A 16898-nucleotide genomic window follows, 5' to 3' on the forward strand; every position below is an offset into this window, starting at 1 on the left:
TCTTTATTTTTTTTTGTTTGCAATAAATTCGCGTATTTTTCTCAAGTTCTTATCTCCAAAAATTTTAACGAGCTGGTTTTACCATTCGTAGAGCTTTTAGTCCAAAATAACGTATTAATATTTCTTATCTCCTTAGTTTGTAAGGTTTGGTATTAAAAAATAAATCCTATTTATCCCTTCTGCGCGTTTGCAATGACAAAGCGTATTTTTACTTAATACTTTTCAAGAAAGTAGTTTTGCCACTAATGATCCCCATTCGTTGAGTTTTTCATCGAAAAATATTGCGTTGCTCTAATTTGCGTTTGCGTATTGTTTTACCCGATAAAAAACCTCAGTTTTTCTTAATTTTTAGTGTTTCCGATGATATCGCGCATTTTTCCTCAATATTTTTACCATTATATTATTTTGTCCCCAACTTTTCACTATTCCTTATTTTTTCGTATTTAAATACGAGGCGTTAAATCTAAACTTCTACGTGTTAAGATTTGTTCTAGAAAATTAATTTTTAAATTTATTTTTCGTGTTTCCAATGAAATCACGTATTTCTACGCAATGATTTGCAGTTAAGTAGGTTGTCACCCTTGGTTCTCCGTTCGTTGAGGTTTCCTTGGCAAAAAATTATGTTGTAAACAAATTGCGTATAAAAATATGTTTGTTCTCTAAAATATGACGGTGTTTCTTCATTTTTTTGTTTTCAATTGATCCGCGTTTTTTTCTCAAGTTCTTATCTTTAAAAATTTTATCGAGCTGATTTTACCATTAGTTGAGTTATTAGTCCAAAAATACGACGTTCTAATTCACATCTTGTACGTTTTTAAGATTTGGATTTAAAAATTTGATAATTTTTAATTATTTTTCGTGTTTCCAATGAAATCATGTTTTTTTGTAAATATAATTGGAATCTCGTATTTTTACTCTAGTTCTTTTCTTTTAAAATATTTACCAGCTAGTTTCACCATTCGTTGAGTTAATAGTCCGAAAATACGACGTAATAATTCCAAACTGGTACATTTTTCAGATTTGGACTTCAAAAATTGATAATATTAAATTATTTTTCGTGTTTGCCATAAAATCCTGTATTTTTTCTTAATATTTTCCATGGAAGTAGTTCGCCCTCATTTGTTCTCCATTCGTTTAGTTTTTCAAGGCAAATAATGGCGTTGCTATTCAAATCGTTTCAGTTCGAACTTTAAAAATATACCGTTTTCTTTCTTTTTTAGTGTTTTCGATGAAATCGCTTATTTTTTCTGATTTTTTTTCCTTTCAAGTTATTTGAACCACTCTTTTCACTATTCGTTGATTTTCTCGTGCTAATATACGACGCAATAAACCCAATCTTCTACGTTTTCCAGCTTTGGTCATGAAAAATATATCTTTAAAATTCATTTTTTGTGTTTGCAATAAAAATAAAAATATTAATATTATAATAAAATTATAAAATTTTACCCATCAATATTCCCCATTCGTTGAGTTTTTCATCGCAAATTGTGGCTTCGCAATTCAAATCGCGGTTGTGAATTTGTTTTTTCTTCAAAAAACGACCGTTTTCCTTCATTTTTCTTGTTTTAATTGAAATCTCGTATATTTTCTCTAGTTCTTTCCTTATGAAATTTTAACCTGCTTGTTTCACCATTTGTTAGGCTATTCGTCTTACGATACGACGCGATAATTCACGCCTATTACGTGCTAAGGTTTGGTCTTGAAAAATAGATCTTATTTATCCGAATTTCCTGGTTCTAATAAAATTACGTATTTTTATTTAATATTTTTCATGAAAGTCGTTAATCCACTTATGTTCCCCTTTCGTTGAGTTTTTAATCGAAAAAATGGCGTTGCATCAAATTCGCGTTTGCGAATTGGTTCGCTCGCTAATAAACAACCGTTTTCCTTCATTTTGAGTGTTTTCCGATGAAATCGCGAATTTTTCTCAATTGCTTTCCCTTCTTTTCACCATCGTTGACTTTGTCGTGTTTAAATACGCGTTAGTTCTACCTTTCCACGTGTTAAGATTTGTTCTTGAAAAATAGATCTTTGTAATTTATTTTTCGTGTGTCCAATGAAATCACGTATTTCTACATAATGATTTCCAGGTAATTAGGTTGTTACCTTTTGTTCTCCATTCGTTGAGGTTACCTTCGCAAAAGTTGGCGTTGCAAACAAATCGCGCATAACAATTTGTTGGTTCTCTAAAAAATGACGGGGTTTCTTTATTTTTTTGTTTGCAATAAATTCGCGTATTTTTCTCAAGTTCTTATCTCCAAAAATTTTAACGAGCTGGTTTTACCATTCGTAGAGCTTTTAGTCCAAAATAACGTATTAATATTTCTTATCTCCTTAGTTTGTAAGGTTTGGTATTAAAAAATAAATCCTATTTATCCCTTCTGCGCGTTTGCAATGACAAAGCGTATTTTTACTTAATACTTTTCAAGAAAGTAGTTTTGCCACTAATGATCCCCATTCGTTGAGTTTTTCATCGAAAAATATTGCGTTGCTCTAATTTGCGTTTGCGTATTGTTTTACCCGATAAAAAACCTCAGTTTTTCTTAATTTTTAGTGTTTCCGATGATATCGCGCATTTTTCCTCAATATTTTTACCATTATATTATTTTGTCCCCAACTTTTCACTATTCCTTATTTTTTCGTATTTAAATACGAGGCGTTAAATCTAAACTTCTACGTGTTAAGATTTGTTCTAGAAAATTAATTTTTAAATTTATTTTTCGTGTTTCCAATGAAATCACGTATTTCTACGCAATGATTTGCAGTTAAGTAGGTTGTCACCCTTGGTTCTCCGTTCGTTGAGGTTTCCTTGGCAAAAAATTATGTTGTAAACAAATTGCGTATAAAAATATGTTTGTTCTCTAAAATATGACGGTGTTTCTTCATTTTTTTGTTTTCAATTGATCCGCGTTTTTTTCTCAAGTTCTTATCTTTAAAAATTTTAACGAGCTGATTTTACCATTAGTTGAGTTATTAGTCCAAAAATACGACGTTCTAATTCACATCTTGTACGTTTTTAAGATTTGGATTTAAAAATTTGATAATTTTTAATTATTTTTCGTGTTTCCAATGAAATCATGTTTTTTTGTAAATATAATTGGAATCTCGTATTTTTACTCTAGTTCTTTTCTTTTAAAATATTTACCAGCTAGTTTCACCATTCGTTGAGTTAATAGTCCGAAAATACGACGTAATAATTCCAAACTGGTACATTTTTCAGATTTGGACTTCAAAAATTGATAATATTAAATTATTTTTCGTGTTTGCCATAAAATCCTGTATTTTTTCTTAATATTTTCCATGGAAGTAGTTCGCCCTCATTTGTTCTCCATTCGTTTAGTTTTTCAAGGCAAATAATGGCGTTGCTATTCAAATCGTTTCAGTTCGAACTTTAAAAATATACCGTTTTCTTTCTTTTTTAGTGTTTTCGATGAAATCGCTTATTTTTTCTGATTTTTTTTCCTTTCAAGTTATTTGAACCACTCTTTTCACTATTCGTTGATTTTCTCGTGCTAATATACGACGCAATAAACCCAATCTTCTACGTTTTCCAGCTTTGGTCATGAAAAATATATCTTTAAAATTCATTTTTTGTGTTTGCAATAAAGCACGTAATTTTAATCGATATATTCCATGTACATAGTTTACCCATCAATATTCCCCATTCGTTGAGTTTTTCATCGCAAATTGTGGCTTCGCAATTCAAATCGCGGTTGTGAATTTGTTTTTTCTTCAAAAAACGACCGTTTTCCTTCATTTTTCTTGTTTTAATTGAAATCTCGTATATTTTCTCTAGTTCTTTCCTTATGAAATTTTAACCTGCTTGTTTCACCATTTGTTAGGCAATTCGTCTTACGATACGACGCGATAATTCACGCCTATTACGTGCTAAGGTTTGGTCTTGAAAAATAGATCTTATTTATCCGAATTTCCTGGTTCTAATAAAATTACGTATTTTTACTTAATATTTTTCATGAAAGTCGTTAATCCACTTATGTTCCCCTTTCGTTGAGTTTTTAATCGAAAAAATGGCGTTGCATCAAATTCGCGTTTGCGAATTGGTTCGCTCGCTAATAAACAACCGTTTTCCTTCATTTTGAGTGTTTTCCGATGAAATCGCGAATTTTTCTCAATTGCTTTCCCTTCTTTTCACCATCGTTGACTTTGTCGTGTTTAAATACGCGTTAGTTCTACCTTTCCACGTGTTAAGATTTGTTCTTGAAAAATAGATCTTTGTAATTTATTTTTCGTGTGTCCAATGAAATCACGTATTTCTACATAATGATTTCCAGGTAATTAGGTTGTTACCTTTTGTTCTCCATTCGTTGAGGTTTCCTTCGCAAAAGTTGGCGTTGCAAACAAATCGCGTATAACAATTTGTTGGTTCTCTAAAAAATGACGGGGTTTCTTTATTTTTTTGTTTTCAATAAATTCGCGTATTTTCCTCAAGTTCTTATCTCCAAAAATTTTAACGAGCTGGTTTTACCATTCGTAGAGCTTTTAGTCCAAAATAACGAATTAATATTTCTTATCTCCTTAGTTTGTAAGGTTTGGTATTAAAAAATAAATCCTATTTATCCATTCTGCGCGTTTGCAATGACAAAGCGTATTTTTACTTAATACTTTTCAAGAAAGTAGTTTTGCCACTAATGTTCCCCATTCGTTGAGTTTTTCATCGAAAAATATTGCGTTGCTCTAATTTGCGTTTGCGTATTGTTTTACCCGATAAAAAACCTCAGTTTTTCTTAATTTTTAGTGTTTCCGATGATATCGCGCATTTTTCCTCAATATTTTTACCATTATATTATTTTGTCCCCAACTTTTCACTATTCCTTATTTTTTCGTATTTAAATACGAGGCGTTAAATCTAAACTTCTACGTGTTAAGATTTGTTCTAGAAAATTAATTTTTAAATTTATTTTTCGTGTTTCCAATGAAATCACGTATTTCTACGCAATGATTTGCAGTTAAGTAGGTTGTCACCCTTGGTTCTCCGTTCGTTGAGGTTTCCTTGGCAAAAAATTATGTTGTAAACAAATTGCGTATAAAAATATGTTTGTTCTCTAAAATATGACGGTGTTTCTTCATTTTTTTGTTTTCAATTGATCCGCGTTTTTTTCTCAAGTTCTTATCTTTAAAAATTTTAACGAGCTGGTTTTACCATTAGTTGAGTTATTAGTCCAAAAATACGACGTTCTAATTCACATCTTGTACGTTTTTAAGATTTGGATTTAAAAATTTGATAATTTTTAATTATTTTTCGTGTTTCCAATGAAATCATGTTTTTTTGTAAATATAATTGGAATCTCGTATTTTTACTCTAGTTCTTTTCTTTTAAAATATTTACCAGCTAGTTTCACCATTCGTTGAGTTAATAGTCCGAAAATACGACGTAATAATTCCAAACTGGTACATTTTTCAGATTTGGACTTCAAAAATTGATAATATTAAATTATTTTTCGTGTTTGCCATAAAATCCTGTATTTTTTCTTAATATTTTCCATGGAAGTAGTTCGCCCTCATTTGTTCTCCATTCGTTTAGTTTTTCAAGGCAAATAATGGCGTTGCTATTCAAATCGTTTCAGTTCGAACTTTAAAAATATACCGTTTTCTTTCTTTTTTAGTGTTTTCGATGAAATCGCTTATTTTTTCTGATTTTTTTTCCTTTCAAGTTATTTGAACCACTCTTTTCACTATTCGTTGATTTTCTCGTGCTAATATACGACGCAATAAACCCAATCTTCTACGTTTTCCAGCTTTGGTCATGAAAAATATATCTTTAAAATTCATTTTTTGTGTTAGCAATAAAGCACGTAATTTTAATCGATATATTCCATGTACATAGTTTACCCATAAATATTCCCCATTCGTTGAGTTTTTCATCGCAAATTGTGGCTTCGCAATTCAAATCGCGGTTGTGAATTTGTTTTTTCTTCAAAAAACGACCGTTTTCCTTCATTTTTCTTGTTTTAATTGAAATCTCGTATATTTTCTCTAGTTCTTTCCTAATGAAATTTTAACCTGCTTGTTTCACCATTTGTTAGGCTATTCGTCTTACGATACGACGCGATAATTCACGCCTATTACGTGCTAAGGTTTGGTCTTGAAAAATAGATCTTATTTATCCGAATTTCCTGGTTCTAATAAAATTACGTATTTTTACTTAATATTTTTCATGAAAGTCGTTAATCCACTTATGTTCCCCTTTCGTTGAGTTTTTAATCGAAAAAATGGCGTTGCATCAAATTCGCGTTTGCGAATTGGTTCGCTCGCTAATAAACAACCGTTTTCCTTCATTTTGAGTGTTTTCCGATGAAATCGCGAATTTTTCTCAATTGCTTTCCCTTCTTTTCACCATTGTTGACTTTGTCGTGTTTAAATACGCGTTAGTTCTACCTTTCCACGTGTTAAGATTTGTTCTTGAAAAATAGATCTTTGTAATTTATTTTTCGTGTGTCCAATGAAATCACGTATTTCTACATAATGATTTCCAGGTAATTAGGTTGTTACCTTTTGTTCTCCATTCGTTGAGGTTTCCTTCGCAAAAGTTGGCGTTGCAAACAAATCGCGTATAACAATTTGTTGGTTCTCTAAAAAATGACGGGGTTTCTTTATTTTTTTGTTTTCAATAAATTCGCGTATTTTCCTCAAGTTCTTATCTCCAAAAATTTTAACGAGCTGGTTTTACCATTCGTAGAGCTTTTAGTCCAAAATAACGAATTAATATTTCTTATCTCCTTAGTTTGTAAGGTTTGGTATTAAAAAATAAATCCTATTTATCCATTCTGCGCGTTTGCAATGACAAAGTGTATTTTTACTTAATATTTTTCAAGAAAGTAGTTTTGCCACTAATGTTCCCCATTCGTTGAGTTTTTCATCGAAAAATATTGCGTTGCTCTAATTTGCGTTTGCGTATTGTTTTACCCGATAAAAAACCTCAGTTTTTCTTAATTTTTAGTGTTTCCGATGATATCGCGCATTTTTCCTCAATATTTTTACCATTATATTATTTTGTCCCCAACTTTTCACTATTCCTTATTTTTTCGTATTTAAATACGAGGCGTTAAATCTAAACTTCTACGTGTTAAGATTTGTTTAGAAAATTAATTTTTAAATTTATTTTTCGTGTTTCCAATGAAATCACGTATTTCTACGCAATGATTTGCAGTTAAGTAGGTTGTCACCCTTGGTTCTCCGTTCGTTGAGGTTTCCTTGGCAAAAAATTATGTTGTAAACAAATTGCGTATAAAAATATGTTTGTTCTCTAAAATATGACGGTGTTTCTTCATTTTTTTGTTTTCAATTGATCCGCGTTTTTTTCTCAAGTTCTTATCTTTAAAAATTTTAACGAGCTGGTTTTACCATTAGTTGAGTTATTAGTCCAAAAATACGACGTTCTAATTCACATCTTGTACGTTTTTAAGATTTGGATTTAAAAATTTGATAATTTTTAATTATTTTTCGTGTTTCCAATGAAATCATGTTTTTTTGTAAATATAATTGGAATCTCGTATTTTTACTCTAGTTCTTTTCTTTTAAAATATTTACCAGCTAGTTTCACCATTCGTTGAGTTAATAGTCCGAAAATACGACGTAATAATTCCAAACTGGTACATTTTTTAGATTTGGACTTCAAAAATTGATAATATTAAATTATTTTTCGTGTTTGCCATAAAATCCTGTATTTTTTCTTAATATTTTCCGTGCAAGTAGTTTTTCCTCCATTATTCCCCATTTTTTTAGTTTTTCATGGCAAATTTTGCCTTAGCTAGTCAAATCGAGTCAGTGGTATTGGTTCGCAATTGTTAGTTATAATTATTTGACGCCCTCTTTTCACCATTCGTTGACTTTGTCGTGTTTAAATACGACGCGTTAGTTCCACATTTCTATGTGTTAAGATATGTTAATGAAAATAGATCTTTGTAATTTATTTTTCGTGTTTCCATAGAAATCACGTATTTCTACGTAATGATTTCGAGGTAAGCAGGTTGTTTACTTTTCTCAGGTTGTTTACTTTCTTCGCAAAAAATGGCGTTGCAAACGATTCGCGTATAAAAATTTGTTTTTTCTCTAAAAAATGACGTTTTTTTTTTGTTTTCATTATATTGGCGTTTAGTTTTCTGGTTCTTTTCTTTAAAAATTTTAACGAACTTGTTTCACCATTCGTTGAGTTATTAGTCCAAAAATACGACGTTCTTATTCACATCTGGCACGTTTTTAAGATTTGGATTTCAAAAATTGATCATTTCAAACTATTTTTCATGTTTCTAATGAAATCATGTGTTTTCACTTTTTATTTTCGAAAAAGCAAAGTTCCATCTTTTTTCCTTATTTCCTGTGTTTTTTAACGCAAAAAAGGCGTTTCAATTCAAATAGGGTCTGTGATTTCGTTCACTCCCTATAAAACCTGTGTATTCCTTTATTTTTCTTGTTTTCAATGAAATCGCGATTTTTTCTCAATTCCTTTCTTTTTAAAATTATGACCAGCTTGTTTCACCCTTCGTTTATCTATTTGTCATACAATACGACGCTATAACTTACACCTTTTACATGTTAAGATTTAGTCTGGAACAATAGAATTTTTAAATTCATTTTCCGTGTTTCCAATGAAATCACGTATTTTTACATAATGATTTCAAGGTAAATAGTTTGTCCATCTTTTTTCCCAATTCGTTTTGTGTTTCATCGCAAAAAACGGCGTCGCAATTTAAATAGCGTTTGTGATTTAGTTCGCTCTTTAAAAAACAACCGTTTTCTTCATTTTTCGTTTTTTCAATGAAATCGCGAAATTTTTCTCAATTTTTTACCATATTAAATTTTAACTAGCTTGTTTCACCATTCGTTGAGTTATTCGTGTGACGCACGACGCAATGAATGCAACCTTCTAAGTTTTTAAGGTTTGGTCTTCAAAATAGATCTTTTAATTTATTTTTCGTGTTTCCAATAAATAATGCCTTCTAACATAATATTTTCCATGCAAGTAGTTTTTCCACCTTTGTTCTCAATTCCGTGAGTTTTTCATAAAACAATATGGCGTTGTAATTCAAAGTTTAAGTTTGTTCTCTAAAAAACGACTGTTTTCCTTCATTTCTCTGGTTTTAATCGAGATCTCGTACTTTTTCTCTCATGTTCTTTCCTTTTAAAATATTAACCAGCTAGTTTCACCATTTGTTCAGCTATTACTCTAAAATTACGAATTAATAATTCTTATCTCCTTAGTTTGTAAGGATTGGTATTGAAAAATAGATCCTATTTATCCATTCTACGTGTTTCCAATGACATCACGTATTTTTACTTAATATTTTTTAAGAAAGTAGTTTGGCCACTTATGTTCCCCATTCATTGAGTTTTTCATCGAAAAATATTGCGTTGCATTATAATTCGCATTTGCGAATAGGTTCGCTCGCAAAATAAACAACCGTTTTCCTTTATTTTGAGTGTTTTCCGATGATATCGTGCATTTTTCCTCAATTTTTTTCCATTTTTTTATTTGGCCGCAGTTTTTCACCATTCACTGATTTTTTCGTGTTTAAATACGAGGCGTTAATTCTAAACTTCTACGTGTTCAGATTTTTTCTAGAAAATAGATTTATAAATTTTATTTTCGTGTTTCAAATAAATTCACGTATTTCTACGTAAGTATTTCCAGTTAAGTAGGTTGTCACGCTTTGTTCTCCATTCGTTGACGTTTATTCGCAAATTATGTCGGTGCAGTTCAATTCGTGTCTATGAATTGGTTTGTTCTCTAAAGAATGACGGTATTGCTTTATTTTTAGTGTTTTCAATGACTTAGAGACTTTTTCTCTCGTTCTTTCCTTTTAAAATATTTACCAGCTTGTTTCATCATTCGTTGAGTTATTCGCCCAAAATTACGACGCAGTTATTCCAATCTTCTACGTTTTTAAGGTTTGATCTTGAAAAATATATCTTTTACATACTATTTTCGTGTTTCCAATATATCACTTATTTTTACTCGATATTTTCCATTCAAGGAGTTTGTCCACCTAAGTTCTCTATTCGCTGAGTTTTTCATCGAAAAATATTGCGTTGCAATTGACATCGCGGTTGTGAATTTGTATGTTCTTTAAAAAACGACCGTGTTCCTTCATTTTTCTGGTTTAGATTGAAATCTCTTATTTTTTCTCTAGTTTTTGCCTACTGAAATTTTAACCAACTTGTTGTACCATTTGTTGCGATAATTCACGCCTATTACGTGTTAAGATTTGGTCTTGAAAATACATTTTTTAAATATATTTTTCCTGTTTCGAATAAAACCACGAATTTTTACTTAATATTTTTCATGAAAGTCGTTTATCCACTTATGTTCCCCATTCGTTGAGTTTTAAATCGAAAAATATCGCGTTGCATTACATTCGCGTTTGCGAATTGGGTCGCTCGCTAATAAACAACCGTTTTCCTTCATTTTGAGTGTTTTCGACGAAATCGCGTATTTTTTCTCAATGATTTTCCTATTTTGTTATTTGACACCCTCTTTTCACCATTCTTTGATACTTTCGTCTCTAAATAGGATGTAGTATTTCAAACTTCTACGTTTTATGGTTTGGTCTTAAAAAATAGATTTTTCCTTTCATTTTTCCTGTAAAAAAAACAAATATTTTCACAATTTTTTTTCCATTTGAGTAGGTTGTTCATATTTCTTCCCCATTCCCTGAGATTTCCTCCAAAAAAATTTTGCGTTGGAATTCAAATCGCGTCTGTGAATTTGGTAGTTATCTAAAAACGACTTTTTTCCTTCATTTCTCTGGTTTTAATTGAAATCGAATGCTTTTTCTTTAGTTCTTCCCTTTTAAATATTAACCAGCTTGTTTCACCATTCGTTGAGTTATTAGTCAAAAATTACGAATTAAAAGTTCTTATCTCCTTAGTTTGTAAGGTTTGGTATTAAAAAAATAGATCCTATGTATCCATTCTTCGTGTTTCCAATGACATCACGTATTTTTACTTACTATTTTTCAAGAAAGTAGTTTGGCCACTTATGTTCCCCATTTGTTGAGTTTTTTATCGAAAAATATTGCGTTGCATTAAATTCGCGTTGGGGAATTGGTTCGCACGCTAAAAAACGTCAGTTTTACTTCATTTTTGGTGCTTCCGATGATATCGCGTATTTTTCCTCAATTTTTTCCATTATTTTTATTTGGCCACAACTTTTAACCATTCATTGATTTTTTCGTGTTTAAATACAAGGCGTTAATTCCGAACTTCTTCCTGTTAAGAATGCTTCTGGAAAAATAGCTCTTTGTAGTTTATTTTCGTGTTTCCAATGAAATCACGTATTTCTACGTAATGATTTCCAGTTAAGTAGGTTGTCACCCTTTGTTCTCCATTCGTTGTGGTTTCCTTCGTAAAATATGGCGTTGCAGTTCAATTCGTGTCTATCAATTGGTTTGTTCTCTGAAAAACGACGGTGTTACGTTATTTTTAGTGATTTCAATAAATTCGAGTGTTTTTCACAATTTCTTTCCTTTTAAAATTTTAACCAACTTGCTTTACCATTCGTTGAGTTTTTCGTCTAAAATTACGACATAATAATTCCAATCTTCTACGTTTTTTATGGTATGTTCTTGAAAAATATATCTTTTTAATTCCTTTTTCGTGTTTCCAATAAATCACGTATTTTTACTTAATATTTTTCATAAAAGTAGTTTTGCCACTTTTGTTCCCCATTTGTTGAGTTTTCCATCGAAAAATATGGTGTTGCATAAAAATTCGCGTCTGTGAATTGGTTTGCCCGCTAAAAAACACCAGTTTGTCTTCATTTTGAGTGTTCCCGATGAAATCGCGAATTTTTTCTAAATTGTTTCCATCTTATATATTTGGTCCCCTCTTTTCACCATTCATTGATATTTTTGTGTTTAATTACGACGTACTAATTCCAAACTTCTTTGTGTTAAGATTTGTTCTTGAAACGTAGGTCTTTTTAATTTCTTTTTCGTGTATCCAATGAAATCACGTATTTCTACATGATGATTTCCGGGAAAGTAGGCTGTTACCTTTTGTTTTCCATTCGTTGAGGTTCGTGTGAGATTCGTTGAGGTGAGCGTTGCAACATAAATCGCGCCTAAAAATTGTTTTTTTTTCGAAAAAACGACCGTTTCTTTATTTTTAGTTTTTTCAATGTATTCGCGTATTTCTTCTCAAATTCTCTCCTTTTAAACTTTTATCCAGCTTGTTTCTCTCCATTAAAATTGGTAAGCCAACTTTGTTCCCCATTCCCTGAGTTTTTAATCCCAAAATAAGGCGTTGTCATTTAAATCCTCATGTGCATTGGTGGCTCTTTAAAAAACGGCCGGGTCACTTTATTTCTCGTGTTTACAATGAATTCGCGTATCTTTCACAATTTTTATCCCTTTAAAATTTTAACCAACTTTTTTTACCATTCGTTTAGTCATTCGTCCAAAATTTCGAGGTAATAATTCCAATCTTCTAAGTTTTTAAGGTTTGGTTTTGAAAAATAGGTCTTATTTATCCATTTTTCGTGTTTCTACTGACTTCAAGTAATTTTACTTAATATTTTTCATGAAAGCAGATTGGCTACTTATGTTCCCTATTAGTTGTGTTTTTCATAGAAAAATATGGCGGTACATTAATTTCGCGTCAGTGAATCGGTTTGCCCGCTAAAAAACTCCAGTTTTTCTTCATTTTGAGTGTTTTCCGTGGAATCGCAAATTTTTTCTGAATTTGTTTCCATCATATTTATTTGGCCCCCTCTTATCACAATTGATTGATTTTTCGTGTTTAAATGCGACGCTATAATACCAAACGTCTTCGTGTTAAGATTTGTTCTAGAAAAATAGATCTTTGTAATTTATTTTTCGTGTTTCCAATGAAATCACGCATTTCTACATCATGATTTCCGGGCAAGTAGGATGTTACCTTTTTTCTCCATTCGTTAAGGTTTCCTTCGCAACATACATCGCGTCTAAAAATTGGTTTGTTCTCGAAAAAACGACCGTGTTTCTTTATTTTTAGTGTTTTCAATGAATCCGCGTATTTCTTCTCAAATTCTTGCCTTTTTAACTTTTAACCAGCTTGCTTCTGAATTCGTAGAGTTATTACTCCAAAAATACGACGTATTAAATACAATCTCTTACGTTTCTAAGGATTGTTCTTGAAAAATATATCTTTTTAATTTATTTTTCGTGTTTACAATAAATCAATTATTTTTACTCGATAGTTTCCATGTAAATAGTTTCTCCACCTAAGGTATCCAATCCCGCTGAGTTTTTCACCGAAAAATATGGCGTTGCAATGCAAATCGCGGTTGTGAATTAGTTTGTTCTCTAAAAAACGACCGTTTTCCTTCATTTTTCAGGTTTTAATTGAAATCTCGTATTTTTTCTCTAGTTCTTTTCTTTTGAAATTTTAACCAGCTTATTTCACCATTCGCTGAGCTATTTGTCTTCCAATACGACGCGATGATTCACGCCTTTTACGTGTTACGGTTTGGTCTTGAAAAATAGATCTTTTTTATCCATTTTTCGTGTTTCCAATGACATCGCGTGTTTTTACTTAATATTTTTCATGAAAGTAGTTTGGCCACTTATGTTCCACATTCGTTGAGTTTTTCATCGAACAATATGGCGTCGCATTAAATTCGCGTCTGAGAATTGGGGTGCCCGCTAAAAAACGTGTTTTTCTTTATTTTTAGTGTTTTCCGATGTAATCGCGAATTTTTTCTCGATTTTATTTACAGAGTTGGAATTAACCCCATTATTATAAGTTTGATTTCATTTACAGAGAAACTCCACGTAGTTCTTAGTTCAATATTTTATATAATTTTAGCATTTCAGGATACTCATTGTAATGTTGGGACCAATACAAGTGTTGATTTTAATCCTCTATCAGTAAGAAATTTCCTAAATTTGCTATTTAAAAATCCACCACCCCTATTCATTTGAATTTGCAATGGTTAATGCTCTAAAAAATATTTTTAAATGCTTCAGTTACCTCCTCTGGCCAATACTGGTTCGTTAAGTTCTCGCTAAAGCAAACCTCCAAAATAAATTAATAGCCATTCATATGCAAGCATTACCATGATTGAATTCTCTCAAACTGTACATATCTTTCAAGTTGCATTGCTAGCCTTCATCAATATTAGACTTTTCACAGCTATTTCACTGAAATTTTCTTCTCAAAGTTTTACGAGGTATATATGCCTCTTGACCTTCAAACTATCCCTGCATAGGTGAAAGTTCCATTCCCACAGCTTCCCAAAACGGTTTATTAAAGGGCTACATAGTAAAAACATGGCCATGGAAGCCTCATGGTTAATTCATTGTTAAGTATACCAAAAACATGAAAATTTACTTCTTGAGACAATGACATTAAATTGAAAGAATGCTAAATTGATGCTTATGAAATTTTAATGTAAATGTATGGAAGAGTTCTGTAATAAATTGATGTAATCATAAAGGAAAAGTATAAAGTGATATATTATATCATATTTTATTGAGAAAATCACAACACAACATGATAATATGTACACAATAACATTTTTATTGTGATATTAGTGATTATAATGGAATCTAGTTAATGTGAGGGAATTGATGCAAGAACCTTTTTACATTTTCTGCAGTACTCAGTGTTCTATTGCACTTCAAATATTAGTTCTCATTTTGGTTCAATTTTGCATCTGTGGAGCCTTTCATTAGTGTGTCTCAACATGTGACTCTTTAGATTTCTAAGGTGAGTAAATTCCTTTGAGCATATATCACACTTGTATGGTCTTACACTGGCGTGCGTCTCCATATGCGCCTACAGATGACCATTGGAAGAAACTTCTTTCAAACATACATTACATTTGTGCCTCATTTCAGCATTGTGTGTCAGGATGTGTTGTCTTAGGGTTTTTTTCTTTGAGAATGCTTTTGAACATATATCACACTTATGCTGCCTTTCATCTGAATGTGTCAGCACATGATTCCCAAGGAGACGTTTCTCCTTAAATGATTTCACACATATCTTACATTTGTGAGGACTCTCCTTAGAATGTGTGAACAGGTGTCTCTTTAGGATCCAACTTGGAGAAAAAATTTTCAAACATATTCCACAATTAAATGGCCTTTCTTCAGCATGTGTTAACATGTGGCTTTTGAGTTGACTCAATCTTAAGAAGTTTCTGGTGCACTGTTGGCATTGATTATATTTCTCCAGAGTGTGCATCACTTTGATATGTCTTGCAATGTCATTTTTACACTTAAATACTTCCAAGCAAATATCACATATGAATTTTATCCTTTTCTTAAGCTGCACGGCAAATTGACAAGAGTGCAGTAGGTTACTTACAGCATTTTTCCCAGTACCATCCTGCTTCTGGCCTTTCTCTAAATATTTTAAGAAAAATATGATAATCAATAACTAGTTATAAACGAGTTTTTCATCACAAGTGGGGATATTCACGTTTCTATACATAAATAATAATATTTAAACATATTTGTATACATTCTTATTGTATTAATGCATGTAGGTTTACAATCAAATGCTTAAGTCTGCCTTCATACAAATTCATCAGCCTGTCTGTGTACCTTATCAACTGCAATAATGCTAAAATCTCAGGAAAAAGGTAGCTGTCATCACATAATGATGACCTTAATAGTTACTTCAATGAGATTTTCCCAGAATGTAAACTGAAAATACTTGTACTCACAACAAAAAGATAGACTCAATACTTCTTAGCCTCTATATATACCTTTTTAAGTAGTATATTGTCAGGAAATGGCATTAAATTTGGGACAATTTATGTGAACAGTTACTTTTTGCTCAATTCTGTGGTTTTATAAAATCATATCAAAGAGTAATTTTTAAATACTTTAGAAATTATTTCCTCTCGTTGATAATTTAAACTTTAACTGCCACTGAATGAAAACTATGACCCTTGTGCAAAATTTCACCCTATTGTTGACTATGTCAATAGACTTTTTAACCCTACATACACATTTTGTTAACTTGAAACAAGTAGGTATTAAAAGTCAAGAAGGGATAGGGTTGATTAATGTTCAGAAGGGATAAATATATTTCCAATGCTTTAAAAGAAAAGCAAGCAGGAAAAGAAAATAGCACATAGAGAAGGAAATTCTTTAACATAAAGAACAGAAAATTAAATTAAAAACATAACATTCTACTGCTTTCAACAAATGGAACAAAGTAAAACAACAGTCACTGAAAAGGCTAAACTAAAAAAAGTAAAATGGGATCTATGAAAATGACAATACTTAGCAATGAATAATATCATGAGTTCAATCATGACCAATTAATTAATGAAGAAAATGGTCAATTTAGTTAGTGATGGTTTAATTCTCCTAACAACCAAGTTTTATATATAATTATGTGAAACCAATTATAAGTGCAGTATTATTAAGGGGTCATATCCTTATCCTGTGCCACATGATTTCCCAATGAAAAATATGGGACACTTATTATATTGAATCCTTTTTGTTTAGCAAAAAATGATGAAAAGGAATTATTTAAAAAAAAAGGTTTCCATGTTGTCTTGCAAAACTTTTCCAGAAGTGTTAATTTAGGATATTTATTTTTTAAGAAAATATATTTTTGACAGGAACTTTGAGTAGAAAAAAAGAACCTTCCCGGAACCCGAATCATTAAGGAAAGAAATTCTTTAAAAGGTCAAAATACAACTTTCATGCTTCTGCTATTGATCAAAAGCAAAAAATAAATCAATAACCATTGATATGGCAATGAACAAATGTCAGTGAACTTAGGGTTATTTTATTCACTAGTTTTGGTTATTGCATATTATATGGAGCATACAGATTGTTTTTCTATGAAATAACTGTAATTTTGTCTTGGCTTGCCAAGTGTTTTCTCTGGAACAGGGAAAGGGACTGGCTCCCTTACCCTGATGTGTGAATTTCACAGTC

The sequence above is a fragment of the Hetaerina americana genome, unplaced genomic scaffold, assembly GCF_022747635.1.
Source record: "Hetaerina americana unplaced genomic scaffold, ioHetAmer1.1.p SCAF_422, whole genome shotgun sequence".
Lineage (NCBI taxonomy): Eukaryota > Metazoa > Arthropoda > Insecta > Odonata > Calopterygidae > Hetaerina > Hetaerina americana.